Source organism: Enhydra lutris, unplaced genomic scaffold (assembly GCF_002288905.1).
Source record: "Enhydra lutris kenyoni isolate GAN:26980312 unplaced genomic scaffold, ASM228890v2 scaffoldscaffold11, whole genome shotgun sequence".
Taxonomy (NCBI): Eukaryota; Metazoa; Chordata; class Mammalia; order Carnivora; family Mustelidae; genus Enhydra; species Enhydra lutris.
The window spans coordinates 15,506,725-15,515,522 of NW_019154095.1; the positions used below are offsets into that span (position 1 = coordinate 15,506,725).

At 50.2% G+C, this 8,798-nt stretch overlaps 1 pseudogene; it reads right to left on the reverse strand.

The window, feature by feature from the left end:
• Nucleotides 1-7,182: 7,182 nt before the first annotated feature.
• On the reverse strand, nt 7,183-8,549 carry LOC111144559 (annotated as a pseudogene).
• Between the last annotated feature and the right edge of the window lie 249 nt (nt 8,550-8,798).

The window sequence follows — 8,798 nt, forward strand, 5'->3', positions numbered from 1 at the left end:
TGAGCTTCTGGGTCACAGTTACAGTGGTCTGGAAGTGGAATTGTGGGGCTGAGAAGGTGGTCCACTCATGACCCTGTGGTAGGGGAGTCGTGGGACAGGAGAGAATGAGCAACTCAACAGCAAGTTTCTTTCTTTTTCTTTTTTTTTTTTTAAAGCGACGCTATGAGAAGAGGTGCAAATTTAGGCGAGTAGGGCAGTAAGCTGTGTTGAGCATCCTGAGTTTGGGACAGCCAAGGAGTGTGGAACAAGACTCTGGAAGTGGGGAGCTGCGCCAGAGGAGGCCTGGCAGTAGTACTTCTCAACCTTGGATGCACACTGCTAACACCTGGAAAGCTCTGAAAAATACGATGCCCATGCCCTGGGATCAGATCTTCCGATGTAGTAACGGGCCTGGGTCACGATAAAGCCCCGCAGGAGATTCGGGTGGGCAGCCAGGATGAGACCCTCTGGCACCAAGAGGAGGGTGCAGAGCCTGAAGCACAGCCCTCTCCCCACTACCCCTTACGAGCCAGGTGACCGTGGGCAAGTCATTGGTCTTTCCCATCCTGAGTGTCTTCCCCCAGAAAATGAGGATTGTCACACTTCCGAGAACTGAAACCATTAAATCAAAGAATATGTGTAAAGTGCCTAGCCCCGTTCCCGGGACATACAACAACCCAGACAGGGCTTCTCAGCAGGCCCAAGTCTGGGGAAGGGCAGAACTCTCGGCCTACGTGCCCTAAGAGAATGGGGCTTTCGGTGGGCTAGGAAGGGAAAGGAGGAGTCTCCCCAGCCTGTGACGCAGAGAAGGACGGCCACTGTGTGCACATGGTCTGGTGGCTCACACCACAGTCTTCAGGACATACCATGGGGTACGGGAGGCAGCCAAAGGTCTCACCCCTCGAAACAGGGTGCTGGTGGCCAGGACTCGGTTGGGGTACGAGCTTGGAAGTACGACAAATCCACGCGCTCCCGTGGGTGCTGGGCCAGTCTGCAGGGAGCACCACTGCGTGCCAGCAGGGGCCCCTACTGTGTGCCAGAGGCCACACTAAATCCCAGGGAAATCATGATAAACCCGGCAGAGATGGTCAGGATCCTGCAACCCTCCTCGACATCTGCCCATCTGTCCCCACCCCATCACCCCCACAGTCACCGCCACTGGCACCCCGTCATTTCTCTCACGGGTTCCGGCAAGAGCCCCTCACTGTTCTCCCCGTCACCAGTAGCGAGCTCCTCCAGTCCACGCTACACTCAGATCACACATCAGTTACCAAGTCGTCACTCAACAACTGTAAGGTAGCTGCGTGATTACGCATCATGACACAAGCACACGCTACCAGGATGATATATTAGGGGAAGTGACCCCAAAACTGAGAGAGGCGGGGCAGGCAGATCTCTCCGGCCTGCCCACCCTCCCCGTGGCTCCTCCGTGCCCTGCCTCACACACTCCCTCTACCTCGACTGCCCTACTGCCCATGCCACTTCTCCCCAGACTACCCTAACCCACGTCCTCCTTGGGGTCCCTCCTGCCCATACCCTGCCCCCCAGCCACCACTGTCCACCAGCACTGGGCTATCCTCGGACCTCTAGGTCCTCACTGCAAGGGGCTCTCGCAGGTGGCCGAGCCTCTCAGGTCTGTTTCCCACCATACCCAGCAGCTAACACGATTCTGGGAGAATTGGTCAGGGTTCAGAGAAACAGAACCAATAGGGGTGTGTGTGCGTGTCTGCACACGCACGGAAGAAGAAGCGACAGACCAACGTTTGTAAGTCATTGGCATGTGCGATCCTGGAGACTGATAAGTCCCAGCCCCGCAGAGGAGTGGACAACGGGAACCAGAGCCCAGGTTTCGTGGCAGGAGAGCTCAGCCAGGAGCTGTGCCCAACACTGCAGTGAGGACTGCCTGAGAAGTCAGGGGGCAGGAGAAACCCCACTGACGCTGGAAGGCAAAGCATTCAGAAGGGTTCCAAGCCTCTGGTGTCAGGATCCAGGGGCTGATTCCTCTTCCGGGCAGGGCAGCGTGGGCCCTTCAGCAGCTGTGCACAACCCTCCCAACCCCGGTCCTATATGATGGGAGCGCGGTGCAGGGCTAAGCTCCACTTTGCAAGACTTAATCTTGACCTTCCACATCCTGAGCAAAGAGCAGCAAGTTCACCAACATGCCTTTCTTCCTTTTGCCCTCCCTTCTTTCAATATTTATTTGAAGACTTTCTCCATGCCAGGCCCAGTGCCAGATGTTAAGGATACGAAGATAAATAAGCCAGAGTCCCCATCTCAGAGAGCTCCCCTTTCGGTGGGTGGTGTGGCGGGGCTGTGATGATGCTCCATGCTGGGTGTACCTAGCCCCTTGCCTACACTTCACATGTGACCCATCTCCCTGGGAGGCCAGCCCTTTGTACGTGCTGACCGCCTGTTCACTAATATCCTTGTCTGCCCCTTCCAATTTATACAGAAAAATACTCTGGTCAGGGGCGCCTGGGTGGCTCAGTGGGTTAAAGTCTCTGCCTTCGACTCAGGTCATGATCTCTGGGTCCTGGAATCAAGCCCCGCACCGGGCTCCCTACTCAGCAGGGAGCCTGCTTCCTCCTCTCTCTCTGCCTGCCTCTCTGCCTATTTGTGATCTTGTCCGTCAAATAAATAAATAAAATCTTTAAAAGAAAAAAAAAAGAAAGAAAGAAAAATACTCTGGCCAGAGAGATGAGGCACCCCAGCAAGACACAGCTGGTATTCCAAACAGCCAAGTCCAAGGCAAACAGGCTTGTTTCTTTTCAAGCCCGCAACCCACGTGGGTCAACACGTCCTAGAAGTTGTTGAATCGTTCCAGCCACTAGAGGGCACCAGCTAACCCCTGATCTGTCCAAACCGGCCCAGCATTATGGTGGCAGATCCCTAATACTAATTAATACTGTTTATCTTTTCTCAAACGAGGCTTGCAAATCAAACAAGCTTTAAACTGATCACACAGACTTTCCTCTTGACCCAAGAAGAGGGTAAGGGGAGAGAGAATCAACTGGCCTAATTCAAAGAAGAAAGGCCACAGATAAGAAATGGATCAGAACTAATGACAAAGCATTTTTTAAAACCCATGCTCATCATAACCTCACCTTATTGACATGCCATTGTATAACAATGGTTAGGGACCACTGCATCAGAATCAAAGATGCACATCCAAGGACCACACCATGGGAAATTTTTTTTTAAAGTAGGCTCATGCCCAACATAGGGCCCAATGTGGGGCTTGAACTCATGACCCTGAGATTAAGATTTGAACTGAGATCAAGAGTCTTGAGCTGAGATCAAGGCACCCCAGATATTCCTTTTAATAAGCCTGGAGTGGGACCCTGGGATGTGTGGTATCAAAAAGGCTTTGGTGCATAAAAAAGCTTAGGAGTTATTGCTATCTAACTGGAGTATCAGAAATGTGGACATGAAGAGAGAGAAAACTGAATTCAAACATCTGATGATTGTGGGTTAACTTGCACCTTTGGGGGCTGTAAGGAGAATAAATCTACAAGGTCACTGGGCATACTGAGAACTGCCTTCCTGCTTCATGAAGTAGCAGCTGCATCTGGTTGTTGGACGGTGGGTGTGAGTTATTAGCTGAGAAGTGCTCTTCTCTGACTTCTGATCTCAAAGGGATCAAGGCTACAGCAACGCCAGGCATCCTGCTGGAAAGGGGGCTGGTGCTGGAGTTAGGTCAGCCTCATTTGTATTCAGCTCTACCCTTTAATGGTTTTATGCCCTTGGGTCAAGTGTCCCTGAATTCCCCACACCTCTCCATAAAATAAACATGATACTCATCTCACTGTGGGGGTTCAATGAGCAGATACTGGAAAGCACTTAGTGGAAGGGAGGGGAGGAATGCTGGCTGTGTGCTGACCATTACTCTTACTAACCTAGGAGAAAGAAGAGCAGCACACCACCCACCACTGCCCTCTGGAGGATGCCAGTGGCCTGGGCTCTGTGTGGATCCGTGCTACACGGACACAACCCATGCCCCCGCCCCCCGCCCCCATCCCCAGTAGTTTATGGGGACGAAGGTCTTTCCTGGCATGTGGTCTGAATTCATCACCTGATAACCCTTACAACACTCCTTTTCTGAGTATCTCCTTCTGGAACCATCTGCACCATGGCTCTTAGTAATCCTAGCAGTTATGGGTGTTCATGAGTCTTAGCATTTATAGGCCCCCAATTAAATCAATCATCTTCTGCACCTCCTGCCCCGTATCCATGCCTGCCTTACATCTTTCCCTTATTGCTAATCTCAGTGGGGTCACTGTGTAGCCAATTCCCCAAACCAGAAATCCAGCAATGCTCTTCCCCCATCTTCTCCGGCCACGTTGAATCCTTCCCCAGGTCCTGCTGATTTTCTCTCTCCAACACATTCAGCCATCTCTAACTCTCATGCAGGACCTCAGCATCTTTACCTCCACCTGTGACAGAAATTAACCTGCTTTGCGCCGAGCCTGTCCCCCATCCATGACTCATTCCCTACCTCAGTCCTCCTGGAAATTCCTGATCTAGTAAGACTACCTTGTGGTTTCCCCAAACTAGAAAGCCATTCCATGCCCTTAGGCCCCTCTCTGTGCCAAAGTCTTTACTGAGAGCACCCCTCCCACCTGACTTTGCTTGGCTGCCTCTTACCGTGGTGCGTTGAATGGTGGTTTCTCAAAAGTTATGTCCATCCAAACTTGTGGTTGTTCCATTATTTGACAAAAGGGTCTCTGCACATGTTATTAAGGACCTCGGGATGAAATCATCCTGAATTATCCAGGTGAGCTCTGAGTCCAATGAAAAATACGACAAATATCCTTATAATGTCACGTGGACAACCATGTAAAGACAGGCAGAAACCAGAGTTATGCTGCTCCAAAGGAGTGCCTGTGCCACACGAAGCTGGAAGAGCCAAAATCTCCCCTAGAACCTTCAGAGGGCCCACGGCGCTGCTAACCCGTCCATTCTGGACTTCTAGTTTCCAAAATGTAAGAAAATTAATTTCCATTATTTGAAGTGATCGCATTTGTGGCTGCCCTAAGAAACTATACACTCACTCACCATTGAGAACTCGATTCTCACATCATCTCCTCCAGGAAGTCCTCCCGAGTTCCTCTCACCATCACCTGCCTCCTGCCAGCTTGTGATAGAGTCCCTTCCCGGGTCTGCCTCACTCAATAAACTCTTGAGAGGCAGTGCCCGGGTTCTGATCTCCATCGTCACATGAAGGGTCAGCACTGTTCCAGGATCAACCCATGAGTATCTGTTCATTGATCAACCCATGCGGAGGTCGGCCCCTGCGCACCTGCTCGGGGCCAGGCGCGTGGCAGGAACTTCACGAACATTACCTCGCTGAGAACCCTCAGTAAGCTGAGGAAGGAGGTATCAGCTCTGCTTCATGGAGGAGAAAGGGCGGGGCAGCGTCTGGGCCAGGACCTCCGCAAAAGCAGAGTCGGGATTCACATCCAGATCTCCTGGAATCACAGGTCCTGGCAAGCGTGAGCACGGCGTTTTCAAAAGACCTGTAGCCAATTAGAAGAAGGATGTTCGAGAAGGGTGGGGGAAAAGAAAGACTGCGTCTTAATTAGCTAGGTCCGAGCCAGAGCCATAGCGCATGCGTGTGTGCGTGCATACGTAAGCGTGTGTACGTGTGCGCATGTGTGAGTGTGCACGTGTGCGCGCACGTGTGTGTGCGATAACAAAGGCATAGGTTATAAACCAGAGATGACCTAACTCATTATGCAGCCTAAACACAGCAGCTTTAATCCTGAGGCCTAGGAGCAAGGAGTCCTGTGATGGAGAAGGGATAAGAAAGGAAGAGGGGAGTACCTGGGTGGCTCAGTGGGTTAAAGCCTCTGCCTCTGGCTCAGGTCATGATCCCAGAGTCCTAGGATCCAGCCCTGCATGGGGGGGGGGGGGCGGGGGGGGGTCTCTGCTCAGCAGGGAGCCTGCTTCCCTCCCCTCCCCCTCTCTGCCTGCTTGTGATCTCTGTCTGTCAAATAAATAAGTAAGTAAAATCTTGAAAAATAAAAAAAAGGACGAAGAGGGAGAAGGGAAAAGGGAAGGAAGACAGGAGGGGTAGCTCCGCTAAGGTTGGAAACAGAGTGTGCTTTTCTATTCTCCTCCACCCCCCACTCCCTCTGGTCCAGCCCTCCGGCCCCTTCTGGCCTCAGGGCAGAGGCTGTCTGAGCTCCTGCTATGGTACTTCACCAGGTTGGTACTTCACCAGGTTCGGGAGGCTAAATAATGGCCCCAAAAGACAACCACGTCCCAGTTTCTGGAGCCTGTGAATGTTACAAATGTCACCCGCAAAAAGGACTTTGCATACTTGATGAAGGTAAGCATCCTAAGGTAGGGAGATTGACCAGGTGGGTCTGAAATACAAGCACAGGTATCCTTAGGTGAGCGGGGCAGGTGGGGAGGAGAAGGTGGGCTGACCCTGGAGACACAGATTGGGGAAAGCAAACATAAGTCAGGGAGTGCTGGACCTATGAAGCCGGAAAGGCGTTGGAAAGGCGAGAAGAATATCCTGCTCTATGCCCTCCAGAGGGAGGGAGGCCCTGCTGACACCAGATTTCCACCCCTCCATCCCCCACCCCCCACCCCACCACTACTAATTTCAGACTTCTGGCCTCCTGTGAGACACTAAATTCTCTTGTTTTGGGTTTATGGTAATTTGTTTATGGTAATTGTTACAGCAGCCATGTGAAAGGAATACACCAGGTCTTCCAAAATTATACTTAGTCTCAATCAAAACTTATTTTCTTGACAGCATCCTTTAATTTTTTGTGTTACAGAGGACCAAAATTGAGTTAGATCAATTCACCCTAAGGAGAGTCCCTAATGCTCTAAGAGGCGATGAAATTTTTAAAGGAGGGGATTTCAAATTCTTCAAATTCTTTTTTTTCCTCTCTCTCTCATTCAACTTTTGTTTTAATGGGTCTCAAAATTCTGTGACAGATTTTTGGTGAAGTTGTTTCCATTACAAACTACTGATTTTAAAAACTGATAACTTAAAACTGCCACACACACACAAAAATACAAATGGTCCACAAAACATTCTCCTTGCCTTCTGAAGTTTTTCCGATGCCTCGTTATCATCAACCAGTCTTTTACTCTTCAACTTAAATGGCCAACTGACACAAATGGCTCTGAGACCGTTCTCCCACCACCGAGTAAAACTTGGGTGGTGGGTATTGGAAAGAATATTCATTTAGTCTTCTGAGCTTTCTGGGCAGACTTGGTGACCAGGCCATCTCCAGCTGCCTTCTTGTCCACTGCTTTGATGACACCCGCAGCAACGGTCTGTCTCATGTCCTGAAGAGCAAAACTGCCCAGAGGAGGATAGTCAGAGAAGCTCTCAACACACAGAGACTTGCCACGAACAGTATCAACGATGGCAGCATCACCAGAGTTCAAGAACTTGGGACCATCTTCCAGCCTTTTTCCAGAACGACGATCTGTCTTCTCGTTTGGCTCAGCAAACGTGCAAGCAATGTGAGCTGTGTGAAAGTCCAGCACAGGTACATCTCCAGCACTGCTCTGGCCTGGAAGATGCAGGATAATTACCTGAGTGGTGAAGCCAGCTGCCTCCACGGATGGGTCATGTTTTGCTGTCACCAGCCACACTACCACGATGAACATCTTTGACAGATACCTTCTTGGCACTGAAGACATTGTCTTCTTGACACTGTCCCATGAAGAACTCACTCAAAGATTCATGGTGCATTTCAACAGAATTGACTTCAGTTGTAACATTGACTGGAGCAAAGGTGACCAGTATCCTGGTTTTCAGAACACCAGTCTCCACTCGGCCCATAGGGACAGTACCAATACCACCAATTTTATAGACATCCTGGAGAGGCAGAAGCAAGGGCTTGTCAGTTGGACGAGATGGTGGCAGAATGCAATCCACAGCTTCCAGCAGTGTGGTTCCACTGGCATTCCCATCTTCACGGGTGACTTTCAATCCCTTGAACCAAGGCATGTTAGCACTTGGCTCCAGCATGTTGTTATCATTCCAACCAGATGTTGGCACAAAAGTTACTGTGTTGGGGTTGTAGCCAGTATTCTTAATGTAGGTGCTGACTTCCTTAACGATCTCCTTGCATATTGTATACTGTCCAGCTGTAGGACAACTCAGTGGAACCCATTTTGTGAACACCACAATTAGTTCTTTCACACCCATTCTTGGAGACGCCTGCTTCAGATTCACCAACACCAGCAGCAATAATCAGGACAGCACAGGCAGCCTGAGATGTGCCTGCAATCATGCTTTTGATAAAGTCTCTGTGTCCTGGAGCATCAATGATGGTCACATAGCACTTGTTGGTCTCGAATATCTACAGGGAGGTATCAATGGTGATACCGTGTTTACGTTTGGCTTTCGGTTTTTCTAAGACCGAGGCACACTTGGAAGGAGCCTTTCCCATCTCAGCAGCCTCCTCCTCAAATTTTTCAGTAGTTCTTTTGTCGATCCCACCACGTTTGTAGATCAGATGACCAGTAGTGGTAGACTTGCCGGAATCTACGTGTCCAGTGATGATGATGTTGATTTGAGTCTTTTCCTTTCCCATTTTGGTTTAGGTTGAGCACCATTTTTCATGACACCTGTGTTCTGGCTGCAAACCCATTGCGAAAAAGCTAAGATTCCTCAAATTCAGGTCTCATTGGTAAGACTAATGTAAAGAAATAGAGTGGATGGAAACCTTAAGCAGTGGGGTACAAACTGGAAGGTGGGAGGACAACAAACAGGCAGATTACAAATGAAGGTCTCCCCCAGAAGAGCTGTCCCCTTAGTAGGGTCCTTCTTTTGACCCGTGAGA